Here is a 17393-nt window from a genome sequence, read left to right on the forward strand (position 1 = left end):
CTCTAAAACCTCCTAAAAGTCATTTTGAAAATGACTCCTCTACTAGAAACTCATGTCTACACATTTGATTTTTTAAATTTGAAAAATTAAAAAAACCCTAAAGTCAAAACTTTAGAAAAAATAACTCTTGGATGACTGAACGTGCATTTTTTATAAAAAATAATAATAAAATATTATTATTTTTTATTCTTTAATTGCTATTTCCTTTGAATCTAGGGTCAACCTTCAGTTGACCAATTGCCATGTGGAATTATTTGATTGGTTGCTCGAACATGTAGTGCCACATCATCACTGGGTAGGGCCATGCCACTTGGCAGAATCATGCTTTCTCGCATTTTTAAAATCCCTCGCATCTCCATAATGCGAGATTGTGTTGACTGTCAGATTGTGACACGTTTCACGATCTAACACATCCTCTCAAGTTGCTCCTGATTGCCACCTCACTACCAGCCAGGACCCACTTGCCATGCATCCTAATTCCACTTTCTTGCATTTTTTAAATCGAGCACAAATGCATATTGCAAGGAAGTGGGTACTTGTCAATCTCTACCATGTGGTGTCATCTTGTGTGTCCACTCATTAACTTGCCACATCAGCATCTTTGCATCTCTATTTAAAATATTGCATTTCCTCCATCATGCTAACATCATCCACAACCCACGGGGTCCATTTCAATAGTTTAACGCTTCCAAAATTTCTTGTCTTTGTAGACACAACTGATATGGTTTAAAATGGTATTTAAACCACTAAAATGACCCATGCACAAAGAATGTGGGATAGAAGAAAATGCGATTTCCTCTCCTCCATTTTTACGCAGTATGCTTTTATGCTGCGTTATCTCCCTTTTCACTGCGAGTTTTGATTGATGTGGGATTTTTCTTCATACTTGCGTGGAGCTGTTCCTCCAATTTTTTAAGTAGTTCTCTCAACTTCTCACATCATCAATGCCTACCATTGTCTTCTCCATCTCCCTTTTCTTCTGTGGCCAACTTGTCACTCTCAGCAATAAGTTCAGAACTGCATTTTTCACAATGAAAACCATCTGAACTCATACTAACCTTTTGAAGTGAATCCAAGGCTAAATACCTTCAATGAAAATTAGGACAGACATATTCCTAAAGTGTATTCATATCCTCTAACTCATCTTTCAATTGTTTCTTCATCCTGTGTATTCTGTACCTTACAACATCATATATCTGTGTATAATCCAGACAATAGTAAGAATGGGTATGAAGCTTTGTCTTTCCTTCCCCTTCTTTTCCATTTTGTTGACCATCTGTTGTAGCTGCTACAACAGCATTAAAAATTTTTGCTCCCTTTGTAGTCTTGCGACGATGATCCTTGGTAATTAGCCTCTCTTCTTCAAAAAATCGTAAAGTACATCTAAGTTGTTTTGAATGTAACTTTAGGTCCTTAGCCAAATCATCCTCTTTGACCCATCGCCGTCTTGTTAAAGCATCAAGGACAACAACTGCCATTCCTCTGTTATCACTTCTTGTACAGGGTTCCTTTAAATGTGGGTGTCCTCCCTTTCAATGCGTGAGGCATCTTTGTTCTACTAGCTATTGCCACTGCTCTTTGCTTCCTTCCAAGGTGTTGGGTGGATTTTATGAACTCTGATGTCTACAATACAATGCAAAAGGAATTTTTTCATTTGGGTCAATTGGTCAAAAGTTATCGCACGTCACACAAGGCTTCCCAGAATTTTGAATATTTTGCAAATGTGTGAAAATAGTAACTGACCAACTTTGAGGGATTCAAAACCTAATCAAACGAGTTCTAAATGACTCAAAATTTGAAAAATAGGTTCTCAGGTAAAGATGCTAGACACTCCCAAAGAAAAAAGTCACAAAAAATTTTTGGGTGTGAGATATTCGGGTGCAAACATAGCCTTCTATCACTATTTGACACTAAGGTGAAAATTGCAGATTTGGCAATTGCTTAAAATAGGACTTTGCCAAATAGCTCAGAATGATGTTTTAACTTCATTGAATAGGTAGACAGGCTGAATGAAAGGTGTTAGAAACATTGAATACCTCTAGGGCCTTATAGGTACTGTCGGGTACATTTGCATTTATGGGACTTTCATAGGCTTGACTTGATTCAAAAATTTTAAATGGACGCTCAAAATGAGAAAGCAATTTTGAGCTCCAACAGTGGCCCTGTCTTGGGATGCATGTCCCTTGTAGGCATGGAAAGGATTCAGATCTCTAGGAGAAGCAGACCACATACTTGACAGCAAAACTTTCTCTCTTGAACAACTTTATTGAAAACAGGGAAATCTACAACTACTATGTACAAGGGATGGCCTCGGACCACTGAAAAGTTTTAGAACTCCTTACCTCTGTCATACACCTAATTTTCATTTACATCCTCTTGAGGTAAACTAAAATTCTCACTATCATTTGTTTCACTAATTAGATCAGCATACTGAAACAAATAACTTGGCAAAAAAAAACAACTTCCTTCATTCTCATAGTGCATATAAAATTCAAAGACCATTTCATCTTCATGCTCATGACTACAAAAACTGAACTGAGAATCAAAATCTAATGATGATTCATGCATGCTGATCAGAAACACAAAGACTTCATATTCTACATCATTCGCCAAGTTGCATGTATTAAAGGCTTGCAACTCACCTTGTGCCTCCAGCTTCAAAAAATACAATGGATCTGAATCAACTTCATGTATCATGTCATCACATACCGAATTATATCTGAAACTTACTGAAAAATTATCACCATAGTCTTCAAACAAAGGTTCATCAGATATATGAAAAGAATCTTCATTAAAATTCTCATCAGTAGGAACTCTACTGGCATCAATATTCTTATCAAAGAAATTGCTAGAGATACTTGTGAATGCATCAAACTCATTAGCATAAGACTCACCAACCTATAGAGAAGATTTAACTATAGATTCATGTGTACCATTGTTGATATTCACTTTATTGCATGAATCATCAAATCTCATCTCAAGTAACTACATATTACTGTCATATACTCCATCTGGATCAGATAAAAAACCAACTGATCTCTCATCATCATCAGTAACATCAATCATATGAATTTCTTCATTAAATGTTAAATCAAAATCAAAAGATATCAACAACCTCTCGTTATCATCTCTATAACATAGATCTAATTTAACATCACTCATGATAGTTCTAAATACATCTCTACTAGTTTTCATTTCTTCAAACAAATCTTCATGCTTATGCTGAAAGTCTTCAAAAGAATAACAATGTTGATATGTAGGAGAACAAAAATAGGGGTATACATCATACCTTACATCATCCTTATGAGATGCATGAACTAATAAAGGTGAAGTTGAATCACACATTGACATATACCTTTCAAACTCATGTTGCAACAAGGCTAAGACCTCATTTGTACTCAGCAGATCTCTTTCACAAACTTCTTCATCTTGATTGCAATTATTTCCCAGATAATTTGAAGAACTTATAATAGTAACACCACTAGTCATACAATCTGAACAATTACTAGTAATTTCACAATATATATCCTCTTCCCTACACCACATCTGGACATTAGATGCCTCGCTATATTCAACTTCATTGCAGGAAGATATTTCAAGACTACTGTTATAACTCTTTTCATTCTCAAACATATTGTTATACAACTCATCACTTTCACTATGACTATCAACATTTTCAATTTCAACAATACATTAACCATTCTTTTCTAAATAGCCTTCACATTCTCTAAATACTATCTCAAAGTATTTAATCTTTTCAAATCTTGCTTTCGTTGTCCAATGTACTGAATCAGGCATGAAGACTACTAAAAACACAAAAGCCATGATAATTCACTGGGTCTTGCTGAAATGGGAAGCTCTAAGATTTCCAATTTGAATTGCATCTAAGTCATCTACACTTCCCACATTCCTTAGGATAGAAGAAATGACTTGACTATGAAGCTTTCCATATAACATAAACAAATTTTCATGTACCTCTTCATAGCTTGACAAAGTATTATCAAATCTACAATCTGAATCCATTTTGAGAATGTAATTTCTACCTCTTTATCCTAGTGCTAAAAACCACTGAATAGAGGCAACCTTTTAAAACACTTGACCTTCATGAAAAGAAGCATGAAAATCAAAATACCTCAAGTGTTGATGCTGAACTTTGATCTACTGATTTGGCACAAGTGCAAGATTGAAATTCTTTACACCACTGATCAAACTTTGTAGAACTGCCACCTCTTTGCAAGAGGAATGAAATAACCACTACTGTGATTCACATTTTATATTTCAATTTCTTATAACAGCAGATTGCAACTAGCACTTAAAACTTATCAAGAATTTAAAACTTTCTTTCCAAGATCTACCAAAGGCTTCAAATTTGCCCATACAACTGAAAGTCCTTAAAAATTTTGCAATGAAATCAACTAGGAACAAACTGGTACAGAGATTTGAGAGTCGCCACTCATGCTTTGTGAGAAATAAAACATAATTTGTCACTTGAAAAATATGAACCAGACCTTCAATGGAGGAAAAACTTGCAGATCACTGACATCTTGAAAAGAAAATATACTTTATAAATCAATTCCTGACTTTGGACTTTCTCAACAGCACTTGCAAACTGAATTGATTGAAGACAAACGTATGACAATCATAGAACACAATTTTCATCCAGTTTTACAACATACTGATGTCCATGAATAAAGCTTAACTGGGGAACATGAAACTTCAACAAGGAAAATAAGAAATGCCTCTTGTTATAGATTCACTATATCCAATCTAATTCATGTCAGAGATTTTGGTTCTTTCTGAATGCAAATCCCCAGAAGAGTCACCATCTTGTTGGTGTTTGAAAATGTTACCCGTTTCCAAATACCCTAATGAGAACAAAACATATCTAAGGGCAGCTAACTCCCATTTTCAACATGCCCATTTAGACACTAGGCCAACTATAAGGCATGACCCTTCTTCTTCTTCAGGCTCTTTAAAACCTAGGCAAGTCGACCTATAGATTCTTTATATGGTACCAGTTATCAAAGCATACACTAAATCTATTCAAAGAAGATAAAACCCTTAAATCTACTGATAACTCATGAAATAACATCAATCTACAGTAGCTAAATATAGATCTAGGAACCTCATAAGCTGAGTGAGGGCATTCTATTATAGCTCTTCAACATGAAAGGGAAAAGCGTTGATTATTGATGTTGATATTCAACAAATCCTCAAACATGCAGCAAAACATAATGATCCTATCTCTGATCAGTGCCTAATCCATTGGGCAATTTCATGAATCCAAAACATACATCTGTGACATCAGGACATATTCTGTGTACCCAGACATTTGATCTATCTAATCACCTTGGGATTCAGACATCAATGTTCACTCAGATCTCATTCTCACAAAATATCCTTCTCAACATAACTAGTAACCCTATCAAACACATTAAGCATTTACTTGGCACTTCATTCCAACAGCAAAATATATTAGACATACAACCTTAAGGGGAAGCAAATTGATCTCAGCTCTTCGATCTAGGATCGCATAAGACTACAGATTACTGAGACATGAGATGAGAACTAGAATGAAACTAATGAAAAACTTGCTCATATGTATTCATTTCCTTGAAACAATACAATCAAATGCACGAAATTAAAACATGAAACAACCTAATCTATCAGAACTATCTATATTAACTTTACACTACTGTTGTTCACATGATAAGAAATTGCTGAAGGAAAATTGTGTTATAGTCATGGGAATGCAACAAGAACTGGATCCAAGACCTTGGTATCATAGTAATGTGCAAATTTTCTCCAAAAAATTGGAACTTCCCAAAAATTGGAACTCCTCAAATGACAGAAAGAAAGAAAGATATAGCAAGGAGATGAATTCTCGGATTGAAACTGAAGACAACAAGTGTCCACTTGAAATTCAATCTTGTGCAACTGAGTAACCTCTTTATTCTTTCATCCCATCTGATCTGATTTTGTTTCATCATTATTTGCAACTGATTTGCAAAATAACTCTGCTTAATGATGAAATCTTTTCAAAACACCAAAATATATGATTGCCTTATGAAAATGCTAGTGAAAATGAGTTTTTAATGAGTAAAGATGAACAAATTTGACCCTAACTACATTTCCATTGCCTTTTACTGATATTTAGGTCATTACCTTGACAAAAAATCTAATCTAAACTTTCTAGTCTAAAAGTGGTTGCAATTTAGGTACTTGAGACAAATCCTCATGCAGCTCAAACATATTGATACCTGTGCAAAAACCAACTCTAGAATCAAAAAGTTCATCTTCTCCCGATTCTGGCAATATATAACATCGCCTATCTAGCCTCTCGAAAATCTCCTGAAAGTCATTTTGAAAATGACTCCTCTACTAGAAACTCATGTTTGCACATTTGATTTTTTAAATTTGAAAATTTTTTAAAACTCTAAAGTCAAAACTTTAGAAAAAATACCTCTTGGATGACTGAACGTGCATTTTTTATAAAAATAATAATAAAATATTCTTATTTTTTATTCTTTAATTGCTATTACCTTTGAATCCAGGGTCAACCTTCAGTTGACCAACTGCCACGTGGCATTATATGATTGGTTGCTCAAACATGCAGTGCCATGTCATCACTGGGCAGGCCCGTGCCACTTGGTAGAATCACACTTTCTCCTATTTTTTAAATCCCTTGCATCTCCATAATGCAGGATTGCACCGACCATCAAATTGTGACATGTGTCACAATCTGATGCATCCTCTCAAGTTGCTCCTAGTTGCCACCTTGCCGCCAGTCGGGACCTACTTGCCACACATCTTAATTCTACTTTCTCACATTTTTAAAATTGAGCACAACTTCATATTGTAGGGAAGTGGGCACTAGTCAATCTCCACCATGTGGCATCATCTCGTGCATCCGCTCATTAACTTGCCACATCAACATCTTTGCATCTTTGTTTAAAATATTGCATTTCCTCCATCATGCTGACATCATCCACAACCCACAAGGTCCATTTCAATGGTCTAGCGCTTACAAAAGCACTTGTCTTTGTAGACACAACTGATATGGTTTAAAATGGTATTTAAACCACTAAAATGACCCATGCACAAAGAATGTGGGATAGAAGAAAATGCGATTTCCTCTCCTCCATTTTTACGCAGTATGTTTTTATGCTCCGTTATCTCCCTTTTCACTGCGAGTTTTGATTGATGCTGGATTTTTCTTCATACTTGTGTGGAGCTGTTCCTCAAATTTTTTAAGTATTTCTCTCAACTTTTCATGTCGTCAACACCTACCATTGTCTTCTCCATCTCCCTTTTCTTCTGTAGCCAAGTTGTCACTCTCGACAATAAGTTCAGAATTGTAGTTTTCACAATGAAAACCATCCAAACTCATACTAACTAGTTGAAGTGCATCCAAGGCTGAATACCTTCAATGAAAATTAGGACAAACATATTCCTGAAGTGTATTCATATCCTCTAACTCATCTTTCAATCATTTTTTCATCCTGTGTATTATGTACCTTACAACATCATATATCTGTGCATAATCCAGACAATAGTAAGAATGGGTATGAAGCTTCATCTTTTCTTCCCCTTCTTTTCCATTTTGTTGACCATCTACTATAGCCACTATAGTAGCATTAAAATTTTTTGCTCCCTTTGCAGTCTCGCGACGATGATCCCTAGTAATTAGCCTCTCTTCTTCAAAAAATTGTAAAGTACATCTAAGTTGTTTTGAATGTAACTTTAGGTCCTTAGCCAAATCATCCTCTTTGACCAATTTCTGCCTTGTTAAAGCATCAAGGAAAACAACTTCCATTCCTCTGTTATCACTTCTTGTATAGGGTTCCTTTAAATGTGGGTGTCCTCCCTTTCAATGTGTGAGGCGTCTTTGTTCTACTAGCCATTGCCACTACTCTTTGATTCCTTCTAAGGCATTGGGTGGATTTTTTGAACTCTAAAATCTACAATACAATGCAAAAGGAATTTTCTCATTTGGGTCAACTGGTCAAAAGTTATCACACGTCAAATAGAACTTCCCAGAATTTTGAATATTTTGCAAATGTGTGAAAATAGTAACTGACCAACTTTGAGGGATTCAAAACTTAATCAAATGAATTCAAAATGACTCAAAATTTGAAACATAGGTTCTCGGGTAGGGATACTAGGCACTCCAAAAGTGGAAAGTCACAAAACATTTCTAGGTGTGAGATAATTGGGTGCAAACACAACCTTCTATCACTATTTGACACTGAGGTGAAAATTGCAAATTTGGCAATTGCTTAAAACAAGACTTCGCCAAATAGCTCAAAATGATGTTTTAACTTCATGGAATAGGTAGACAGGCTGAATGAAAGGTGTTAGAAACATTGAATACCTCTTGGGCCTTATAGGTACTGTCGGGTACATTTGCATTTATGGGGCTTTCATAGGGTTGACTTGATTCAAAATTTTTAAATGGACGCTCAAAATGAGAAAGCAATTTTGAGCTCCAACAGTTCCATCATATAATTATTCAATTAATTTCCCTTGGTAGGTTGTCTCATTGGTTTTCTAGGCAATTTTGTTTCTCTTATTCAAGGACTACTTCAAATTGTTCTTCACTTCATTAATTTGATTCATAGCCATCCTCAATTCTAGCACTTGGTTCTTAATAGTTCCATTTAGCCTACACTTCTCCATGATTCTAATTTTTTACTCTCTCGTAGAAAAACCTTCAATAAGAGAACTAGGTGCTGATACCAATTGTTAGAATATAGGATAGCTAGGATGTTGAGAGGGGGGTTAGGGGGATAAGTAAACACTATTTTTTTTTCCTTTTTCCAAATTTATTTCTTTCCTAGCTTGCTCTATTACTCAATTGACATTAAACATATATCTATTTACTTATAAATGGAAGTAAAACAACTAATTCAATATCAACACATAAAATTATCAAATATAGCACAATATGTGTGTTGGTGTCATACTAAGGGCTTTTGTACCTTCTCTGTATTCCTTAAAGCCCACTCGATACCTTTCCTTGAACTCTAATTCTTTGACTTGCAACATATTTGATTCTCACTAGAAAATGTTATAGTCTCCTCTCTTCCAATGAAATAATCCATTGAGGGAGCTTGTTTCATCTTCTGAGCATTCCCTAAGTTTGAGCACCTACTCCTCATCTAGTTCCACTCCTTCATGTACTTCTCCCTCTTCTTCCTAATCTAATGTCATGTGCTAACTTATAAACTAGGTCTTCATGTCTATGGTGTACTTCTTTCCTTCTAACTCAATAGATAGAGTGTTTCATTTCTAATATATTGGTAGCTTTGGCTGTAACCAACCATCCCTTTCCCAATAAATCAGCATAACCATTTTTACTCTAGAGTAATAACCACAAAATCAAGGAAGAATTATTGTGTACCAATAACTACCTTTTTTCCTATCAAGGTTCCTATGGGCTTAATTCTATGATGGTCTTCTACCACCAATTGAAATGTAGGTGGCCAAAGTGTGGGTTTCTCTATTTCCTTTAATGTCTCTTAAAATAATACATTTATGCCAAAGCCTCCATCAATAATAGCATTCAAGATTTTATACTCCAATATTTCCATTTGTAATACTACTAGTGTCCTCTACATTCCTATAGTGAATAGGGTTTTATTTTATTTCCCAACATGTGCTTCTTCATTCTTTTCATTTTTGGAGGTAATCCCTTTCATGCTTACCCCATGTGTTAATGGTACATGTAGCTAAGGTAATGTTTCTAGTAAATTGGAAATTTTCATAGGGATGGTGGTCTCCAGTACTTGTTTCATGATACATGGTAAACCCTCATCATTAGGAAGTTTTTCTTGCCTTGTCTTCCCTTCTACTAGCATGTTATCTTGGATGTCTTTCCTAGCTTTAAGAAATATGTCCTTCTCCATAGTAGCATTTGGGTAGAAAATTTTCCTAGCTTGCATCCTTGTGATGGCAAGGATTTCACATTTTGGTTCTTTAATATCTAACATGTTCACTCCTTTTCACCTAAGTTAGTTCATATCTTCATGATTTCTTGGTCCACACCATTTAAACAACATTCCTTCATTCTATCCTCGTCCATTTTTACAATATCATGAAAAATTTCCCCATTCATTGCACCTCCTATATTAGATCATAGGTATAACCTCAGAATAATACAAGATTTCTCACCGGGGTGTGTCTTTATTGTTGCTTTTATTCCTATTACTATTACTCCCTCTTCTATTATTTCTATATCCATCTAGTGAAGCCTCTATATTTGTGCTCTTTAGAGGGGTGAAGTGTCATTTATATTTATCTCCTTGTCTGGAGAATAATTGAGAGTTCCATGTTTTTAGATTGTAGGAATAATCTTCAATTGTGTGTCCCAACACTTGACAAATCTCACAAAATTCTTTCCTTAGACAAGCCCCTTTTGTATGGCCTTCCTTTTCATAGTTTATGCACCAAAGTTTCCTCCCTTCCTTTTTCTCTTCCTTATCCCCATTACCTCCTTTATTAATCACCTCATCTCCTTTCTTAGGGATTGAATGTTTTTGTATTTGTCTTCAATTTCTTCTGAACTTTCACTTGCACTTTCATGCCTTCTTGCCTTAGACATTCAGTTATCACTTTCTATGTTTATTGTGTAAGTAAACACATCCACAAAGGTGGGTGGTGGAAATATTTTCATCTTTTTCCTAAGGGACGGTGTCATTCCTTTAGTGAACCACCTTTTCTTTAGTCCATCCATCGACTTGTTGTAAATTTTTCCTATCAGCTCTTTTAGCCTTCTATAAAAGGCTTGAATGGATTCAATTGTTCCTTTCCTTGTATTATAAATCTTGGTCATTATTTCATCATCACCACTCAATAGTCAATATTCTCCCTCAAAGGATGTGTAGATATTATTCCATGTTTTCTTCTTGCCCACCTCCAAATTTGTATACTAGTTAATGGCTATATCTCTTAGTGTGATAGGGATTTCTTTTAGCCATTCATCTACATTATTCTCTCTCATATACATTATTCTCTCTTTTAGCTTTCCATATGGTTATGCATTTTTTATAGTGATGTGTCGGGTCATCCAAACCATCCCTAGTAAATCTAGGAAATTTTTGTTTGTCTATTGCCATTATGTTGCCCTTTTTCTTCTTGGTGGAGTACCCTCCCCTGCCAGTTTGCTTCTAGGAAGGATGGGAATACTTCATCTTGATGAAACACTTCCTCCCAATGGAACATTCCTTCATATTAGAACACTTCCTCCTAATGGAACATTTCCTCCTAAAGGAACATTTCCTTCTAACATAACACTTCCTCCTAATGGAACATTTCCTCTTGACAGAACACTTCCTCCTAATACAACAAACCTTCCTATTGTTACACTTCCTCCCAATAGACCACTTCCTCTTGATGGAACAAATCCTCTCAATGGAACACTTCCTCCTAATAAAATGTGTCCTCCTAATAAAGCACTTCCTCTTGATGGAACACTTCCTCCTGATGAAATAATTCCTCTCAATGGAACACTTCCTATTGGAGCACTTCTTCCTGATGGAATATTTACTCTTCCTCCTAATGGAACACTTCCTCTCAATGGATCACTTCTTCTTGAAAAAATAATTTCACCCCATGGAATACTCTCTTGATGGGACACATTCTCCTAACTAAAAGTTCCCTGAGGAGAGTTAATTCTTGATTTCTTGAACCGCAAGTATCTTCTTTTCTTGTATGTAGGATTTTCTCCTATTGAATTCATCTCCTTGTTGGGGTCTGTAGATATATACACCCTAACTTCCTTCTTGGTATCTTAGAAATATCCAAATTGGCCTTTCCTTCAATAGTATTCTCAATCATCACTTCTTGGATATGGGTGGCTCCCCCTTCCCCCTTAAGTAATGATTCCTCTCCTCTTGTTGTTGGAGTCATAATTTCCTCATGATGGTTCCTCCTCATGGAAGTTAGCTCTTCTAAATTACATGCTCATATCCTTCTTTTAGGAAACTAGTGGAGTACTTATCACCTCCTCTATTCCCTTACTATCTTGGCTCTTTCTTCCTCAACATGTAACACATTTCATGGCAACAAGGGAGGAATGATCTTGAGTAGATCATATACCTTTGATGGCACTAAAATTTTGTCATTTACTATGTCTTCAGGAACCATTCTCTTTCGAGCTTCCCTTTACATGTACTAATAGACCACAACTTCCTAGGTTGTCACCAAATCACATGTCAACTGATCTACTCTAGTTATTTTATCGTCTTCTCCATCACTATTTGTTACTTGTATACATGGTAGGAAGGGTCTTCCTATTACTCCATCATATCTCACCAATGACCTCTGGGTTGGAACTTAGGCAACAACACCAAAATGTAGAATGGAAATACTACTCAAGTTTTAAAAATAATAAAATAATGTATATAGAGAAAAACATAGAATGTACCGTATTAAAAAAACACCAAGTTGGCAAGGAAATGATTTACTTTGTTCATGTACCAAACATCATGAGTACATCAACAATATTTCAAGTTCTTATAAAAGGGTTTGCTGGTTGGGAAAACTAACCGATACATTCCCTCACCTCCTAAGTACCCAACTTGCTTGAGCTTAACAAGTGTTAAATACAATATTACTTTATTCTCTACTATAGTGACATTTTTATGGGTGAGAAGCTAAGAGTTGTTTAGTATGTGAAAAATTGATGTCAATCCTAAGTGTTGTAGATTAGAGTAATGTTCTAGAGGATTTGAGACTTGATTGATGAAAAGGATTTGAAAAAATGAGAACAACAATAGTTGTAGTAGAGATTTGATTTGGTATTCAGGGACTTAGATGTTTTTCATTTGTATTGTCATCAATGAAAAATGGGGAGTTTTTAGCATGAATGATGATGGTATTCATTTTGTGGAGTATCCTAAGCACTAGTGATTATGTGTCATGATTGACATGTTTCATTCATGGCTATGTTTTTCATTGATGAAAATTTAGTATGGTTTCTATGAAGACTGGTAGAGTAACAGACATAGATCATGGTCATATGGATATAAAGTTGATATTTAGGTAAAGCGCAGTTAAGAACATGTTCTATACTATGTATTGATGATGAGGTTAAATTTTAATGATGTATGTCAAAGACATACAGAAGATATGTATGATTTAAAGAGAGTAGTATAGAGATAGAGTAACTGATAAGAATTTTTTTATTATTGGATTGTATCTCCTAACAAAGATAGAATTAGGATATGAAAAGATATATAATGATAGAGGATAGTCCGATGATGATGTTAGTGAGTGCACAAAGTCTAGAGTCACATGTGTGAGAAGTTGTTAAGAGTATGAGTTGACAATGTTATATGATTGAGAAATAATTAATTATCTTATTATGGTCCTATTATAATTATTTGCGAAAGCCTAAAGGCTTAATCAAGGAATTTTTTTGTGGACATGGTATAAAGGAAAGGTATTTTCCTCTTTCTATAATTTAACCAAATGCAAAGTGTGCAAACAAGAGTTAAGTGTTGGTAAATGAGAGTAAGAAATCCAAGGGATTATTCGATGAAAAGCTAGTAATCTATTGTTGAGATCAGAAGGAGAAAAAGTCCAATTAACAAGACATAGGAAGAGAAAGTAAAAGTATAGTTCAATTCTATTATTCTACAAGGAATAATAAAAATATAATTTTGACATTGGCTTCATTGGTCTTGCCCCTAAAGCTATCTGGAAAGTTGGTCTAGCTACCTTTTACACCTTCTAATAGGGTTGGCACAAATCCTAATAGGGTTGAAGTCTCCTAGTAAGGATTCAAAGTCTCATAAAAGGGACTGATATGTACTAAATGTATTTCATAGGCTCCTAATAGGGTCCATTGTCTAACAAGGAATATTTATATTAGTACATCATTTTGTTGTTGGTACCATCCCCATCGAGGTTTTCCCATCGATCAAGGGTTTCCCTAGTTAACATATCTAGTGTTATTATGCATATGTTTCTTGTTATAGTTACTAATTATATTTCTCGTATGGTTAAGGATTAAAAAGTTTGATAATTATTATAATAGTTGTATAACTTATTCACCCCCCCCCCCCCCCTTAGTTATATTGGTGGATTATATATTCTATCATTGTTACCCCTCAATGCCTCCCTCTTTCTACTTCTAGATGTAGATGAAGCTATTTAAAAATAGGTTTTTTGAACATCAAATAATTTGACAAGCTAATCAAACTTAGTTTGAAAGGAATTTTGCGAACCTATTCAATTTTGTCAACTAAACACACTAGAATCCTTTCGAGATTTTCTCAAATAGCTCTACAATCACCTTGATATTTCTATGAGGGTTCTAAATCATTGGGTTTAATATGAAAATGTCTCAAAATGGACTAAATACCTTCAAATAGTCAAAATAACATTGCATTTAGTGTTTCATACATATAGTAGTTGAACTTAAAATACATGGCAACTGTCTTGGCTTGCATAAGACAACTCGGTCTTCATACTTCCATTCTTTGTCTCAGTCATAATAAAAATTCAGTCACAATAGCATTCCTATTCTCAATCACTTCTTGGCAAAGCATATTATCTCAGTAGACATAAGAGTTGTGTCTTAGTCATAATTGACATTGATATTGGTACTCGACATATCCTATGCTTCAACTCTATATATGTTTTATTTACATGGTTCATACTCCAGAAATGTTCTTGTGCATCTAATCTTATGCAAATATGGACTTCAATAAATTACATGTTAGGAATCGACGCATGATATATCATTTAATATATAGTTCCCCACATACCTTTCTATGTTAGTTTGAGGTAGTGTAATCACCTAACCCTTTGGATTGGGTGATCTTAGCTTTATTATTTCCATTGTTTCTTTCTTATCCTTTGTTCCAAGTTTGATACATCTAATTCCTTTTCTATTCAACCATCTTTTAACCTCTTTTATTTTTCATTTCTAGGTGATGGTGTTTTGGTCCTGTAGTTTTTGGTCACATGGTCAATCTTGTGACAACTATAATAAACCAAACTTCCATTCATCCAATTCTTGGATTTACTTCCGAATGTGTCTTGATATAATTTACTTCAACATGCCCATACTCATGACATAACTGATAGTTGTACAATATGTTCTATTCCAATTGATTTTTTTTCCTTTCTTAGGTGAATTTCCATGATTCTTAGGTGTGTAGTTAGGTTTTTCTTTTGATCTAGATTCTTGATATCTATGTCCATACTTTTGACAATTGTAACAATATCCTTTAAATCTAATGTTCTTGATTTTATTTCTTTAAATTAAAATAATCACCTATAAATTTGGGCTTAGGATTTTTGTTACCAATTTTTCTTCTGCAAATGTTTGTTTTAAGGCTTAACTTTCCCCAATGATAGCATGCAAGTTTTTTCTTTGGATTTTCATTTTTCTCCCCCACTCTTTGACGATTCTCCTTCCTTAGTAGATGATAGGTTCTCAGGATAGCCTAGTTTATATGTTTCATGGGGTCTCCTCTGTGACCTCATCATCTCTTCATAGTATCTCATAGCTTCTTTAAGTTTCATCAATCCTTCAATAAATTCCCTATCATCTTTTAGTTCATTCTTCAAATTTTCATTTTCAGATTTTAGATTTGCAATCTCCACATCCTTCCTATTGAATTCTTGAGTTGTAAGGAGAAATTTGTTGGCCATGTCCAAGTACTTTTGAATAAGTCTTTACACTTCCTTGTTCCTTTCCTCAATTCTTGTAGACATGTGAGTCTTGTCCTCTTTAGCTTTATTTTTATGTTTTCATACTTGACACAATCTTACTAATTGGATTAAAAGTTCTCTCTTTAGTTCTCTTACTTCTTCATTTAGTGTGTTGATCTTCTCCAATAGAACTACTATTGTTTCATCACTTTCACTAGAATTTCCATCATCTAGTAGACAATTAGTGTCTTCCTAATCTTCTATATCATTCTACTATATTGGAAATTTCTTCCTTTTCTTGAAGGATTTCCTTAGTTCTTCTCTTGCTTCTTCAAGCTATTGTAGTACAAGATGTATATCAAGCATCTAGCGTTGATTGATCTTTCCCAACTTTTAGTCCTCCATCTCCAAGATCTTGACACTCAAGTGGTTAAATTTTTTCTAAGAGATCACAACTTTTTGTTGGAAGTCTATTGGGAAAGTTAAATACCAATAGGGTGGTGACTCAGGAACTTTTTAACTTTTATCCTTTGAAAAAATTATCAAACTAATATCTTTCACCTTAAACCATTCTAAGAATGATATCATAAATAATGTAAACATTAACTATAATTATGTATTAGATCTATTCATCTAGTAGTAATCGTAAACATGAAAGCAAATGATTGACAAATAATACAAATATTTGGTAAACTAGAAACCCTCCAAGATTAAGATAAAACTGGGATAGGGATGAAACAAAAAAATCTTCACTACTATAGTATCAAATTTTTTTTATTTTGGTAAACATTTTGATCACTTCTGATGATCTACCCTATGAGGGGTCTTCCCTATTAAGAGCTAACAAAACTTATTCAATATACCTTGGTTAAAATATTTAAACTTACAACTAATTAAGAACACTATTGGGATATTTATATAGGTCTTTTAGGATGACTCTCTTAATATATTTACCCTTAAAAACTTGCTAAATTTTTTCAATACATGATCCTTTGGTTATCACTCAAATGGTTGATAATGGATCTCCTCTTTCCAATGTTTGATCCTCTCTCTAATCTGATATAACTATGTTCTTTTCATCATTTCTCTTTTTATTTTCTCTATCAAATTCTTCTTCAAATTTTTCTTCAAGCATGTAAACTTCACTTATCATGCATATACAATCACCATATGAAAATAGGGTTTGGATACTTCTTTTATAACCAATTGGAGATGTTTCTAGATCAAAATCACTAATCAAGATCTCTCCCTTTTTCCTCTTAACACTTCCAATTTTTTGATTAGTTAATCACCTTGCATATGGATTAATAATCCATAATAAAACACATAATCATCTCCTTATATTACTCCTATATTTTAAAAAATGCATTAAATCAATCAAAAATGGTTTACCTCAATGTTTGTGTCATTCAAAAAAAAAGTCAAAATTGGTCCACTCGACACATGAATACCCTAATGCTCAATCATAACTAATATTCATGATGTTAGCATTAAACCACACACATAAATAAAAATTACATGCAAATATAACCAATATCAAAAAATGATAGATCACACATAAAAGAACACAAGACACGAAGATTTAACATGGTACACCCAAACCCTGGGCTACATCCACCAAATAGAAAGTCCAATAATTTTACGATCTAGTGATTACAACCTAATTAAAATTTGTAAACCCTTACAGCTCAATACTACTACAAGAACCAATTCTTACATCAACTTAT

The 17393-nt window shown here is 34.3% G+C and overlaps 2 pseudogenes; both read right to left on the reverse strand.

The window, feature by feature from the left end:
* Window positions 1-824: 824 nt before the first annotated feature.
* LOC149533595 (transcription initiation factor IIE subunit alpha-like) lies at window positions 825-7145 on the reverse strand (annotated as a pseudogene).
* Window positions 7146-7162: 17 nt separating this feature from the next.
* Window positions 7163-9712, reverse strand: LOC149533596 (uncharacterized; annotated as a pseudogene).
* Between the last annotated feature and the right edge of the window lie 7681 nt (window positions 9713-17393).

Source organism: Cupressus sempervirens, chromosome 10 (assembly GCF_028749045.1).
Source record: "Cupressus sempervirens isolate cs-2001-9-10 chromosome 10, ASM2874904v1, whole genome shotgun sequence".
NCBI lineage: Eukaryota > Viridiplantae > Streptophyta > Pinopsida > Cupressales > Cupressaceae > Cupressus > Cupressus sempervirens.